Raw genomic sequence first — 16,464 nt, 5'->3', positions numbered from 1 at the left:
TATATACGTCTCCCATAGGATAACTGATTGCGCTCTTTGACTGTACTTATTGTACCTAATAAATATATATATATATATATATATTCTAATGTATCTAGCACATAATGAATATTTGAATCTCATCATTCTTTTACATTCCAGTATACTCGTCAGGCATTGCAGCACGCACGTTTTAGAATACAGAATTACTATATTCTAATTGATTAAATGGTAAAGCTTATAGGAGAATACACAAGCTCTGTAATAGGTAAAATTTCAAAGAGTTTGTATCATTAAGAAACATTTTTGTTTTCAACGACAGAAAGATATGAATTTTATTTTTTACTGCTTGTTGCCTAGTGTACTGGCCAACTCTCCAGTGAATCATTGTTGATGATCTCCTAGGCACGGAGGACTGGGCTTATAAACCCTTTCAAATAAAGCTTGTAAGCACTGCTCTGAAGATGGCTAGTGTTAGGGATACTTTACACGTTGCGACATCGCTACAACTATATCGTCAGGGGTCACGTCGTTAGTGACGCACATCCGGCGCCGGTAGCGACATCGCAACGTGTAAATCCTAGATGGAACAATGAACAAGCACAGAAGCATACAATCTCGCTGATCTGTGTAACGTCGTTCATTTCCATAATGTCGGATTGACCGCAGGTACGATGTTGTTTGTCGCTCCTGCAGCTCCACACATGGCTGTGTGTAAACACGCAAGAGCGACAAACATCTCCTTACCTGCCTCCACCGGCAATGCAGAAGGGAGAAGGTGGGCGGAATGTTATGTCCCGCTCATCTCCGCTTCTATTGGCCGGCCGATTAGTGACGTCGCGGTGACGTCGAACGCACCTCCTCCTTGAAGGAGGGATAGTTCGGCAGTCACAGCGACGTCGCCGAGCATGTATGTGTGTGTCTAGCTGCCGTAGCAATAATGTTCGCTACGGCAGCAATCAACACATTTCGCATGTGCGACGGGGGCGGATACTATCACGCTGGACATCGCTAGCCAATGCTAGCGATGTCGCAGCGTGTAAAGTACCCCTTAAGGTACCATCACACTAAGCGACGTTCCAGCAATCCCACCAGCAACCAGACCTGGCAGGGATCGCTGGAGCATCGCTACACGGGTTGCTGGTGAGCTGTCACACAGGCAGATCTCACCAGCAACCAGTGACCAGCCCCCAGCCAGCAGCGACGCGTGGAAGCGATGCTGCGCTTGGTAAGTAAGGTAAATATCGGGTAACCAACCCGATATTTACCTTGGTTACCAGCGCACACCGCTTATCGCTGGCTCCCTGCACTCCTAGCCACAGTGCACATCGGGTTAATTACCCAATGTGTAGTTTGGCTATGTGTGCAGGGAGCAGGTAGCCGGCACTGACAGCGTGAGAGCGGCGGACGCTGGTAACGAAGGTAAATATCGGGTAACCAAGGAAAGAGCTTCTTCGTTACCCGATATTTACATTGGTTACCAGCATCCGCAGAAGCCGGCTCCTGCTGCCTGCACATTCAGTTGTTGCTCTCTCGCTGTCACACACAGCGATGTGTGCTTCACAGAGGGAGAGCAACAACTAAAAAATGGTCCAGGACATTCAGCAACAACCAGCGACCTCACAGCAGGGGCCAGGTTGTTGCTGGATGTCACATACCGCAACATCGCTAGCAAGTTGTGCCTCAGCAGCGATGTTGCTAGCGATGTTGCTTAGTGTGACGGTACCTTTAGTGTCACACGTAGTTTTGCACAAACTATCATGGCAGCGTTGGCTGCTGTTCAGATTGCAGATTCTTTCAGACACTCCACCCGATGGTTTCTCTGGTGTCTGAGATCTACATAGGCAGACTCGGGCATAGACCTGCTGTGTGTTGATTCATAGGCCGGCTAGCGAGAGCTAATCTGTGCTGATCATCTTGCTCCTTTGGTCACATGTTATGGTGAGGCCTATGAAATCTCATCCACTCCTATTTACTCTGGATGAAACCTTCCACCCATGCCAGCTATAGTTTATTCTGTGCTGGTCTGTGAGGTGTGGTGTCCCAGACTTACTGGTGAAAGTTGTGCTCTTTGCTTGGTGTGGTTGTGGAGTTTACCCCTGTTGTTTTGTAGATTCCTTCTTGCTTTAGTTTTTCCTACTGAATCTCTTATTGTCTTTAACTTTGTGCATGCGTGCTGTGTGACAGAATTTTGGTTTTCCCTTGTCTGTCGTTATCTGTGGGTTTCATCATACTCCTGTCATATCCCTCCTGGGGGGAGGGGGGATCAGATCAGTACAGATCAGGAGCAGGGCTAGGAAGGAGACTCAGACCTCTCCACCATCAGGAGTATCCTTGAAAATAGGGATAGCATAGGGCCCCCTAGTTTGAGTGACAACTTAGGAACCCGGGTTCCCCACTATCCCATAGTCATTGTGACAGCTAGAGCTGGTTGGCTTCAGTGTCAATCTGCCCCTCCGATGGGAGAGCACACCATTCGGGCTATTCATTCAGTAGCGTATTGCCCTGGCAAGCAGGAAGCTGGGGGTTGGGAGAAGCAGGGGACCAAAGTACATCTAGCGATCAGGATGAGTCAACCCCTTTAATATTATAGCATTACATAAACATAAGAAAAAAGTAGTCACATAGTGAAAACCGCTTTATTTCATCAAATGTGTATAAGCGGCTCCCAAACCTTCATCTTCATCATCTGTAAGGGTGTGAGGGTGGAGTATGATCAGACATGTTGAATTACAGTGTTTATTGATTTTGTTCTTCTCGGAGATATACTTCTCCCTACCCAATAAAATAAAACACGCACACTCAGGCAAATTGAGTATGCATGTGTGTGGGCTGGCAAAAAAATGTAGCTCCAAAGGATTTGGTCAACAGTTATTGAACATGAATAGACACATTTAACCATCCCAGACATTGGAATATCATCAGATCTCACCAAATGCATCTACTATACATCTGTCAGTGGTCTGCAGATAACTGTTTCATGTGTATGTCTAGCTTCAAAGGAATCTTTAACCAGATTTTGCCACCTACTCTAAGAGCATCATGATATAGAGACAAAGACCCTAAATGCAGCAATATATCACTTACTGAGCTGATGCTGTAGTTTTAATTTAATCACTGTTTTATCAGCAGGAGATTATTACTAGAGGACTACCAAACCTGCTGCCCTGTAGTACTCCATATTCATAAGCTCTATGTAACCCCATCCCCACCACTGATTGGCAGCTTTCTGCCTATGCACAGTGTAAACACAAAGCTGTGAATCAGTGGTGTGGGTGGGGTTATACAGAGCTAGCTCAACATTCCGAATTCTACTTTGACAAATAAAAGTTTAGAGAGATGAATACTCTCGACAGTTAATACTGTACATAACCACATACAGATGAATACTAGCTACAAAAAGGTCAAAAAGACTATTTTTTGCCTCTGCGTTTTATAAAATGAATACATAGCTGTTCACTTAATACATAATTATATGATGAAATATTGAGCAACTGGATGTTTTCTATCTTTTCATATATTATGTAAGCAATAATTAAAGGGGTTTTCAACTTTACTAAAAACTTTTATATTTGTAAAATAACAAACATAGCAGGTAGTCACCCTTCATAGTATCAGCGTGGACTACGCGCCGATGATCCAGTCTCTGCATTTTGATTGCAGATGTGATATCACATCGTTAGTACACATCACCGCTGCAGCCAATCACTGGGATCAGTGGCTTATGCCAGATCAGAGCAGCACCATGGTGCCAATGCTGGGCTGGGAGGGTGAGTACCTCTTCTTATTTTACAATTATAAAAGCGTTTTGCAGCCCACTTTTTTTAAACAGAAGCAATCATCAGGATTTTCATATATAAAGTAAAGCCAGTGCTAGGGCACATAGCTTTTGTTCTGATATTGGATGTTTTATTTTAGAAATATGTGCAAGTAAAGTTCCAGCAATGCACTGCTATTTGATTGACAGGTGCAACCGGAAGCTCATCGTGAGAACGTAGCCTTGAGTACTAATCTCAGGGAGGTAATCTTTGGAGTTCATGGATGTCACAAACAATTTACTATATTCAATAACAGCATAGTGTATACATATAGTATAGGCAAATGTCTGAAAAAAAAAATAATGATCTGTTTTTGTAAGAGATTAGAAAACATATTTTTTCATGTTGATGTATTGGAGAAATGGCAGAACCGTGCACCGTGTGTGAGTAGGCAGAGAGAAGGTGTGAGGAGCAGATGGAGAGGAAGGGCTTTAATGGGCATCGGAAACTGGCAACATAACTCTTCTAAACAAACTAATCACTGAGCTTTTGGAATCAATTTCAATCATGTCATATTGAGTAAGCAGCCGACACAAACTGCACTGCTGAAGTGCTCGTAACAAATTGTGTCTGTGCGTCAGATGTGCAATAATGTCCTAGTCAGTGACGGAGCAAATTCTCCTGATGCCATAGGGGTTTCCAAGTGTGTTACCTTCCTTCAGTCTCAAAAAATCAGCATTAACGATGTTGGAAGGGCATGAATTTTTTACATTGCCTTACATGAAAGTCCTCGGGATCAACAATATTGTAAGCAGCTGGCCACCATGCCCTATTATTTGTATAAGGCCGGAGCCACACGGGGATCTACTGCGATCCTCGCATGACACTCGGCTCATGCTGGCAGCACAACGGGAGCTGAGTGTCATGCGAGTATCACTGCGGCTGAGGTCCGATCATGCGATCGGACCACAGCTGCTGGGGGGGGTCGGCACTCAGGAGGAGCAGGACGGCTCTGAAGAGGGGAGGGAGGGATTATTCTCCCTCTCTCCTCCGTTGCCGGCTATTGCCATTCTCGCCCTGCACTCGCAGTACACCGGTGTAACGCGAGTGCAATGCGATTTTTCACTCACCCCATAGACTTGAATGGGTGCGAGAGAAACCTAGATCGCATTACAGTCGCAGCATGCTGCGATTGTTTTCTCGGTCCGATTAGGGCTGAGAAAATAATCGCACATGGGTGCTGGCACATAGGCTAATTGTGGTCCGAGTGAAAAGTGATGTTTTATTGCATCCCACTCACTCCGATTTTCACGCCGTGTGTCTTACACCTAAAAGGCATGCTATTAAAATTATTTTTTTTTTTTAACCTTTACACTAAATAAATATTTTAAATTATTTTTTATTCTTTAATTTTGCATCACCACTTTCAACGATAGCTGGTCACGTAGGCTATTCCATTTGTGACTTATGGAAGCCATAATGCAAATGTTTATAGGTTTGAGGCCATATAGGCTTGAAAAATGTTTTCCTCAACTCGTATATAAGGTGTGATAACTCAGCGTTTGGCCACTTGTGTGGGGGGTGAACTGTTCTTAATTAGGCCACACATTTGTTTCCTTTTTTTGTTAAAGCGGAGATGCAGGACCTATCGTGACGTCAATATAGCCATGTGACCAGTCACGTGGCTATTATCTCATTGGCTACAGACTGGTCACATGACTATGACACGTCATGTAGGACCTGCGAGTGCATCTCTCCGGTACACGGTGCACATATGTGTATCGCCGTGTACCGGCGACATGCTCTAGCACACGGTCGACTCCCCGTTCCGTTAGGGACCGGCTGACACAGCCGGTCATTAACGGAGATCACCGTTGCCATAGCAACGCAGTTAGCGGTGACGTCACCGCTAACCGCGGCTCCGAGAGCACCGTTGCTATGGTAACGCGTCTGTCAGCGTTACCGCTAGCAGCCAGCAGTGATCACTCACGGAGTGAAGGCTGCACGCTGCTTCCCGATTGTAGTGAGGATTGTAGTGAGGATGAGGTTCCCCAGCCCCAAGTGATGAGCTGGTGAACCTCATCCTCACTATAATCGTCACTACTACTACACTAGAAAGAAAGAAGACAGAAGAGCAGGATCGTGGAGGGCTGACAGGGGGTAATAAAGATGGAGTCTCTAATGTGTCTGTGTATTTATTTCTATTAAAGTATTTTTTCTCTGTGTGGTGTCTTTTTTTTAACCCTTTATTGGAGATTCTTAATGGCCGGGTCAAACGTGCCTGACATTAAGAATCTCTGGCTTAATACTGGCTGGTAAAACAAAGCCAGTATTAACTCATGATTACCCAACAAGCCACCCGGCTCCAGGGCTGTTGGAAGAGTTGGATACAGCGCCAGATGATGGCGCTTCTATGAGAGCGCCATTTTCTGGGACGGCTGCGGACTGAAATCCGCAGCAGAGGCACCCACAAACCTCGGGCTAACCTGTGCTGCGGATTCCAATCCCCAGCTGCCTAGTTGTACCCGGCTGGACACAAAAATGGGGCGAAGCCCACGTCATTTGTTTTTTAATTATTTCATGAAATAAGTGAAATAATTTAAAAAAACGGGCTTCCCTATATTTTTGGTTCCCAGCTGGGTACAAATAGGCAACTGGGGGTTGGAGGCAGCCCGTGGCTGCCTGCTGTACCTGGCTAGCATACAAAAATATGGCGAAGCCCACGTCATTTTTTTGGTGGGCAAAAAAATTCTGCATACAGTCCTGGATGGAGTATGCTGAGCCTTGTAGTTCTGCAGCTGCTGTCTGCTCTTCTCCATACAGACAGACAGCAGCTGCAGAACTACAAGGCTCAGCATACTCCATCCAGGACTGTATGCAGAAGTTTTTTGCCCCCTGAAAAAATTATGTGGGCTTCGCCATATTTTTGTATGCTAGCCAGGTACAGCAGGCAGGTACGGCTGCCCCCAACCCCCAGTTGCCTATTTGTACCCGGCTGGGAACCAAAAATAAAGGGAAGCCCTTTTTTTATTATTTCATGAATTTCATGAAATAATTAGAAAACAAATGACGTAGGCTTTGCCCCATTTTTGTGTCCAGCCAGGTACAACTAGGCAGCTGGGGATTGGAATCCGCACCACAGGTTGGCCTGAGCTTTCTGGGCCCCACTGCTGCGAATTGCAGTCTGCAGCCGCCTCAGAAAATGGCATTTTCATAGAAGCGCCATCTTCTGGCGCTGTATCCAACTCTTCCAGCACCTGCCTGCTATACCTGGCTAGCATACAAAAATATGGCGAAGCTCATGTCCTTTTTTTGTAGTTTTTTGGAAAAAAAATAAAAAATGCTTCCCTGGATTTTCCATTGCCAGTGAAGGTAACACCAAGCAGTGGGGGTTAGCAGCCAGTAGCTGCTTGGATTACCCTTAGCTAGCAATACAAAAAATGCAGCGGGAGCCCATATATATTTTTTTTAATTATTTATTTAAATAACTAAAAATAAAATGGGCTTCCCTGTATTTTGATTGCTGGACATCCCAGTGCTGTAAAAATAAATCTTTTAAAAAATGACATAGCGCTCCGCGGTATTTTTGATTCTCAGCGCAGATAAAGCAGACAGCTATGGGTTGCCACCCCCATCTGCCTGCCGTTACCTTGGTTGGCAATCAAAATACAGGGAAGCCCATTAATTTTTTCTATTTAAAAAATAGTTAAAAAAAAAAATGACGTTGGGTCCCCCCATTTTTGATAGCCAGCTAGGGTAAAGCAGACGGCTGTAGCCTGAAAACCACAGCTGGCAGCTTTACCGTGGTTGGGGATCCAATGTGGAGGTCCCCTCAGGCTCTTTTTTATAATTATTTTATAAATATTAATAATTACACAATAAAAGTAGGGTCCCCCCCAAATTGGATCACCAGCCAAGGTAAAGCGGACAGCTGTGGTCTGGTATTCGCAGGGTGGGAAGGTCCATAGTTATTGGGCCTTCACAGCCTAAAAATAGCAGGCCGCAGGCACCCCAGATGTGGCGCATCCACTAGATGCGCCAATCCTGGTGCTTCACCCCAGCTCATCCCGTGCCCTGGTGCAGTGGCAAACGGGGTAATAAATCGGGTTGATACTAGCTGTAAAGTCACCTGAGATCAAGCCCAGCAGTTTGTGATGTCATGGTGTCTATTAGATACCCAACATCATAAACTGTCAGTACTAACAAAAACAAAAAAATCGACAAAAGAAATTTATTTGAAAAAACAGTCCCCAAAACATTTCCTCTTTCACCAATTTATTGTAAGAAAAAAAATAAAGGGGTCCCACGACGACTCTGGACCGTCTAGAATATGGGGGGAGACACTCAGGGAACGTATCCCCCATTTTCTAGGAGTGCGGACCCTTCATGTGAGGAGTGTGGGTGCAATGAATCTGCACTCACTCTCCCCGGGTCCACAGCAGCAGAGTCCATGTCGTAATGGTTGCTACCAAAGCTGCAATGCCCTGCTCATGAGGTAAGGGCATGCCTAATCAGGAGAACTACTGTAGAGGAAGCTCTGCTCACTGGTATATAGGTGCTCAGATGTAATAATAGATAAAATTAGTGAGTAACCTCGGCACTCTAAATCTCCCAGACTAAGTCAGTAAGTCACAATGGATAGTAATGCAAAATCACTCTTTATTGGTCCGTATTAAGAATTTTTTTTTTTCATAAGCATATCTGTTTTTGTCCAAAACAAGTTACAAATGACGTTTCGGCCTGAGCCTTCGTCAGATTGGACTAAAGGCTACTTTACACACTGCGATATCGGTCCCGATATCGCTAGTGTGCGTACCCGCCCCCATCTGTTGCGCGACACGGGCATATCGCTGCCCGTGGCGCACAACATCGCCCAGAGCCGTCACACATACTTACCTGTCCGGCGACGTCGCTGTGACCGGCGAACCGCCTCCTTTCTAAGGGGGCGGTCCGTGCGGCGTCACAGCGACGTCACTGAACCGCCGCCCAATCGCAGCGGAGGGGCGGAGATGAGCGGGACGTAACATCCCGCCCACCTCCTTCCTTCCGCATAGCGGCCGGGAGGCAGTTAGGGAGACGTTCCTCGCTCCTGCGGCGTCACACGCAGCGATGTGTGATGCCGCAGGAACGAGGAACAACCTCGTTACTGCTGAAGTAACGATAATTGGGAATGGACCCCCGTGTCGCCGATTAGCGATTTTTCACTGTTTTGCAACGATGCAAAATCGCTAATCGATGTCACACGCAACGGCATCGCTAATGCGGCCGGATGTGCGTCACGAATTCCGTGACCCCAACGACTCCGCATTAGCGATGTCGTAGCGTGTAAAGCCCGCTTTATCTGCATGTAATCATGAAAAATGACAATAATCAGTATCACATAAGAGTGAGAGAATAATAACATAAACTCGAACAATGTAGAGGTACAATTGGGATGCAGCAAAAAAATTGCAACACAGCAAGAAATGAAACACATGATACAAATGTCATAATACAGTACAAGGACAATATAGTAATGACAAATATGGGGTCAGAGTAGACTTAGACAGCTCTGGTACGAAAGAGATGTCAATCATAAAGTAACATGTGCAGTAGGTGTAGAGCTACGCTATGCATGGCAGAGCTAATGGGTAGACCGACCATAGAAAAAGAACGGAGAAAAAGTGGAGAAAAAGTGGAGAATAAGTGGAGAATAAGTGGAGAATAAGTGGAGAATAAGTGGAGAATAAGTGGAGAAAAAGTGGAGAAAAAGTGGAGAAAAAGTGGAGAAAAAGTGGAGAAAAAGTGGAGAAAAAGTGGAGATAAAGTGGAGATAAAGTGGAGATAAAGTGGAGATAAAGTGGAGATAAAGTGGAGAAAAAGTGGAGAAAAAGTGGAGAAAAAGTGGAGAAAAAGTGGAGAAAAAGTGGAGAAAAAGTGGAGAAAAAATGGAGAAAAAGTGGAGAAAAAGTGGAGAAAAAAATGGAGAAAAAGTGGAGAAAAAAATGGAGAAAAAGTGGAGAAAAAGTGGAGAAAAAGTGGAGAAAAAGTGGAGAAAAAGTGGAGAAAAAATGGAGAAAAAGTGGAGAAAAAGTGGAGCACCCTTTGGTGCCTTTCATGTGGCACTAAGGGGTGCTTAGCTTTGTATTTAGCCAAAAAAATGAAAAAAAAAATGACGTAGGGTTCCCCCTAGTTTTGTAGCCAGCTAGGGTAAAGCAGACGGCTGCAGCCTGCAGACCACAGCTGGCAACCTCACCTTGGCTGGTAATCCAAAACTGAGGGCACCCCACGCTGTTATTTTAAATTAAATAAATAATTTTAAAAAAAAACCACGTAGGGGTCCCCCAAAATTGGATCACCAGCCAAGGTAAAGCAGACAGCTGGGGCCTGATATTCTCAGACTAGGGAGGTCCATGGTTATTGGACTCTCCCAAGCCTAAAAATAGCAGGCCGCAGCCGCCCCAGAAGTGGCGCATCCATTAGATGCGCCAATCCTGGTGCTCCGCCCCAGCTCATCCCGCGCCCTGGTGCGGTGGCAAACGGGGTAATATATGGGGTTAATACCAGATGTGTAATGTCACCTGGCATCAAGCCCTGGGGTTGGTGAGGTCAGGCGTCTATCAGATACCCGACATCACCAACCCAGTCAGTAAAAAAAAAAAATAGACGACAAACACATTTTTATTTGAAAAAACACTCCCCAAAACATTCCCTCTTTAACCAATTTATTAGAATGAAAAACAAATCCAGGTCTGGTGTAATCCAAGGGGTTGCCATGACGATCCACACTGTCCCAGTCAATGAAGAGCAGGATGTTCCCCATTGGCTGGGAGAGCAATGCAGTGACCTGAGCTAACATCAATGGGTCAGCCCAGGTCACTGCAGGGGATGACAAGTGCTGCTGTCAGCGAGGTACATTACCTGCGCTGATCTCCAGCACTGCCGACTGCCCCTGTCACTGAGTTCAGTGACCGGCGCCTTCACAGCCAAATATCGCGAGAGGTCCGTGACGTCACCGCTAGTCAGTCTCGGGTCGGAAGCGAGAGGTGATGTGACAAGCGGCGGCCATGGAGGACAGTGACAGCGCTGAGGTCGGGATGGCGGGACTTCATCACCGCAGGTAAGCCGAGCGGGGGGGGGGGATGTATGTGTGTGTGTGTGTGTGTGTGTGTATGTATGTGTACGTGCGTGTGTGTATGTATGTGTACGTGCACGTGCGTGTGTGTATATGTGTACATGCCGCGGGCAGGAGGGGGCGGAGTGAGCTGAGCGGGAAGTGTGGGCTTCCTGCACGTAACTAAGATAAACATCGGGTTACTAACCAAAGCGCTTTGCTTGGATACCCGATGTTTATCTTGGTTACCAGCTTGTGGCAGGCTGCCAGCGATGGCTCCTGCACACTGTAGCTGTAAAAAGCCCTGCTTTTTGCTGCTAGAACCGTTCTCGAACGTATCTAGAACTATCGAGCTTTTGCAAAAAGCTCGAGTTCTAGTTCGATCTAGAACAGGCCCCAAAAATCACTCGAGCTTAGAACTGGAGAACCTCGAACCACGAACCGCGCTCAACTCTACTCCCCATGTACCCATATTATTGGCATTACCGCCACACCTCTCAATAGAATGATATGTATAATTACTTTTCATACCCCGTTTACTGTCGCCGGATCAGAGACAGGATGCAATAAATATCGTATCGCTGCCATAGAGACGTATAAACATCGCTCCAGGCAGACAGACTAACAAGCAAATATGCAACGGTGTCTCCAGCAACCAAGGCATCGGCAGTGACATATGCAAATCCACCACAACCATCATATGTGCGTCCAAATATACCCGGTATATATTTATAATGTTATTCCTCGCAACACTAAAAGCAGGGATGTATTTCCACCAGGAGAACACTAAAGTAAAAATACCATTGAAGAACATAATACATAGCACCATCCACACGTGTTTTACCACTATGGCGCACCAATGAATGCCCAGAAGGCGCCAAGCCACAGCAGGCACGTCCAGGCCACAGTCATGGGAACAACTTTTCCACAAGAGTAGCCCGGGAGGACGCGCCAGCGGCCGCACAGCGCAAACAGGGCAAACACCCGCGCGCACCGGTACCACGAGGAATGTCACACAGAAGGGAGAGATATATCTAACTACCCAATGTCTAATCTTGAAAGGCCCATAAGGGATCCGTACATGATAAGACACACATTCTGTCAGACTAGACATATAAAAATCATACATGATATTCCACCCAACACATAACAGTTATATAGGTAGTTAATGGACTCCATAAAATCTTCCGACAGATTCCAGAAGGGGAGTGGACCTCTCAGGTGCCATACAGGAGTAGCATCAGGATCAGGGTGCGACATGGGTAAATTGGGCTAAAGAGAAGAATATAAAAACAATTAAAATCAAGACCAATATGGTGCATAGCAGAGTACATGGAACAAAATATACCAAATCATGTGAATAAAGCATGTACCACACTCCCACTAATGGAGGTCCAGAGAGGGCGGCCACAGTCAAGAATGTATTTTTTTCCCTCATAAAAAGGACACAAAACTTAAACACTCATTCAGCCCATTGGGCTGTAGAGTTTTCAAGGTCCATATCCACTCCGTTTCTCATTGTGCGAGGAGTCGGCTGATGTTACCACCCCGAACGTCTGTTGTGATCTGATCGATCCCTCGTACCCGCAATAGAGTATGGTCACAGTGATGATGCCTCTTAAAATGTCTGGGTATTGTCTTAAGGCCCTCAATGTCCACTACATCCACGGCGGCCTGGATGTCCCGCACGTGCTCTCTTACACGGACCTTAAGAGCCCGTGTAGTTAGGCCGACGTAGATGAGTGGACAGGGGCAAATGGCGTAATACACAACAGCCCTAGACAGGCAATTGATTTTTTTCCTAATGGGAAAAACCTTTCCATCTGATGATGTAAAGTCAGTAGCTGTATCCACATTGGGGCACGCAACACACGAGCCACAAGGTGAGCAGCCGAATCTGGACCTCCGAAGAGGAGTAGAGAGTGGCAAAAAGGGGAGGACATTCCTTTCTTTTTTATCATAATGACTGGAGGTCAAAATGTCCTTCAAGTTCTTGGCCTTACGGGCCGCAACCAACGGTCTATCAGGCAGGTAGTTCCTTAGAATGGGATCAACAGTGAGAATGGACCAGGGAGATGCCCAAGAGCTTAATTTATTTATTCAGAGTTTGAACAATAATGAAATCCAGATTCGGCTGCTCACCTTGTGGCTCGTATGTTGCGTGCCCCAATGTGGATACAGCTACTGACTTTACATCATCAGATGGAAAGGTTTTTCCCATTAGGAAAAAAATCAATTGCCTGTCTAGGGCTGTTGTGTATTACGCCGTTTGCCCCTGTCCACTCATCTACGTCGGCCTAACTACACGGGCTCTTAAGGTCCGTGTAAGAGAGCACGTGCGGGACATCCAGGCCGCCGTGGATGTAGTGGACATTGAGGGCCTTAAGACAATACCCAGACATTTTAAGAGGCATCATCACTGTGACCATACTCTATTGCGGGTACGAGGGATCGATCAGATCACAACAGACGTTCGGGGTGGTAACATCAGCCGACTCCTCGCACAACGAGAAATGGAGTGGATATGGACCTTGAAAACTCTACAGCCCAATGGGCTGAATGAGTGTTTAAGTTTTGTGTCCTTTTTATGAGGGAAAAAAATACATTCTTGACTGTGGCCGCCCTCTCTGGACCTCCATTAGTGGGAGTGTGGTACATGCTTTATTCACATGATTTGGTATATTTTGTTCCATGTACTCTGCTATGCACCATATTGATCTTGATTTTAATTGTTTTTATATTCTTCTCTTTAGCCCAATTTACCCATGTCGCACCCTGATCCTGATGCTACTCCTGTATGGCACCTGAGAGGTCCACTCCCCTTCTGGAATCTGTCGGAAGATTTTATGGAGTCCATTAACTACCTATATAACTGTTATGTGTTGGGTGGAATATCATGTATGATTTTTATATGTCTAGTCTGACAGAATGTGTGTCTTATCATGTACGGATCCCTTATGGGCCTTTCAAGATTAGACATTGGGTAGTTAGATATATCTCTCCCTTCTGTGTGACATTCCTCGTGGTACCGGTGCGCGCGGGTGTTTGCCCTGTTTGCGCTGTGCGGCCGCTGGCGCGTCCTCCCGGGCTACTCTTGTGGCAACGTTGTTCCCATGACTGTGGCCTGGACGTGCCTGCTGTGGCTTGGCGCCTTCTGGGCATTCATTGGTGCGCCATAGTGGTAAAACACGTGTGGATGGTGCTATATATTATGTTCTTCAATGGTATTTTTACTTTAGTGTTCTCCTGGTGGAAATACATCCCTGCTTTTAGTGTTGCGAGGAATAACATTATAAATATATACCGGGTATATTTGGACGCACATATGATGGTTGTGGTGGATTTGCATATGTCACTGCCGATGCCTTGGTTGCTGGAGACACCGTTGCATATTTGCTTGTTAGTCTGTCTGCCTGGAGCGATGTTTATACGTCTCCATGGCAGCGATACGATATTTATTGCATCCTGTCTCTGATCCGGCGACAGTAAACGGGATATGAAAAGTAATTATACATATCATTCTATTGAGAGGTGTGGCGGTAATGCCAATAATATGGGTACATGGGGAGTACCTACCCGGGGATCATGATATGTTTCTGTGAACACGGGCTATCACGTTAAGGATACTATAGATACTGCCCCATTCAGATTTGCTAGCCGCACCCCCTTGAATGATGCGATGTGTGTTTCCATGGTGGCGATATGACGTGTGCGCCACTTCACTTCCGGTATAATGCAATTGAGTAGGGTACGTGATATGTAGCATACATACACTCCGTCTTCCGATGTGCAGATATACGCCTCTTTATGAGTCATTTGACGGGGACGGTCTGGTGGGAGTGACGTGATGGTCGCGTCACTTCCACTTCCGGTGCAGCGTATTTGAGATGACGCGCGGATGGGAGCGTCATGGTGGGAGTGACGTGATGGGTGCGTCACTTCCACTTCCGGTATAGCGTTCCTTGATATGACGCGTGGATGGGAGTGTCATCTGGTAAATACTCTCCAATCGGGATGTCTGTTGCATGTCATCAGGGGATTTTTCATGCATTCTACAACAGGAGTGGTGGAGACTTAAGGGGATGCGATTGGGCAGTCACCATTTAAAAGGGCCACTGTTTTATTCTGAGACCACCCCCGGAAGAAGTATTGACAACGAAACCTATAGGTCGGGGTTCTGGGTTCCCACCACATTCCTAGGTATGGTATTAGCACTGCAGTTGATTCAGGGATATATTTCTATTTACTATTTATGCTGATGTTTTTATGTCCTGGACTAGCTGCATTTAGCATTGATTGTTTGTTTGTAATGTGTCCTGCCTTGGGCTACCTTCCTTATAGGTGAGCCTTGGTTGTGCACATTTGGATATAATTATTGAATATGTGCTTCTATCTGCCGGGTATGTGGTGAGAGCGCCATCTGTTGGCATACACCATCTGTCTCTACCTTTTATTGTATTATCTACATGTTATTAACTCTTTCTATAGATTCTAATGACCCCAGCCAAGGAGCTTTGGTTCCAGCTAGGAGAATCACAGAATTGCTTCACTTGGGATATTGTATATGACCTCAGCTGAGGAGCTTCTGTTCTAGCTGTGAGGGATCACAGAATTGCTTCAGTTTAGATATTCTACAGGATTTCATCTGCTGATCCACGGTTCCAGCTGAATGAACACAGAACTCCTTCATTGCTCAACACTGAGCCCACAAATTCACTTGGAGAACCCAGGTTGGGACAGCTTGGACATCTGACTACATATCTTGCTGTGCTTGGTCAGCTTCCTAAGCTTGCTGCTATCTTCTCTCAGTGGGTGCCCACCAAAAGCAAAGTGCTACTGGACTGGGAAAGTTGGCCCTAGAAGCCAAAAAGTCATGAACATGCTAATCCCTGGCAGGCCAGAGGAAGGGTGAGACTATGATTTTTGTACCATCTTAATAAAACCTGAGAGGAAAAAGTGCAATATTCTTACCTAATAGACATATAAGATTGAAATGGAAATGTGCTCACCTTCAAGGGTTGTGTCACACAACAGGAGTTAATTAGAAAAGTAAACTCCGGCACTCAAAAAATGAAATGACAACTCTTTTATTGATGAAACAACAACAAAAACGTTTCGGCTGTTTGCCTTCTTCAGTTTTTTTTTATATGACTCTATATAATAGAAAAAACATATTATTACAAAAATTATCGTATTGATACAATCATTACATAAAAATTACAGAAAACTGAATATTTCCTTTACCTAGGAGAATAATTATGGATTCATACTAGAACATATTCTGTTGTCATCATAGTAGAACGCTTATAGTGTATGCATCTATATAGAGAAACAACATATTAATAATATGCAACAATGTATAATAACATCGAAATCGTTTGGCAAGAACATTGTACAACAAAAGGAACAGTAAAAAAAATTTTTTTGTAAGGACAGAAAAAGCAGCGAATGAAACCCAAAGTTCCATCTCAACCCCTATAACTATAGAAACAGGTGCCATATGTTAGTGACTAAACACTTAATTACAATGTGGAGGCACAATAATGTACAACAAGGAAGATTCAGGTAGTACAAAGTCCAAGGAAAAAAAAAAAATATATATATATATATATATATATATATATATATACACAG

This window comes from Anomaloglossus baeobatrachus, chromosome 8 (genome assembly GCF_048569485.1).
Source record: "Anomaloglossus baeobatrachus isolate aAnoBae1 chromosome 8, aAnoBae1.hap1, whole genome shotgun sequence".
NCBI classification, from domain to species: domain Eukaryota; kingdom Metazoa; phylum Chordata; class Amphibia; order Anura; family Aromobatidae; genus Anomaloglossus; species Anomaloglossus baeobatrachus.
Note: the sequence above shows the minus strand (reverse complement) of the source record.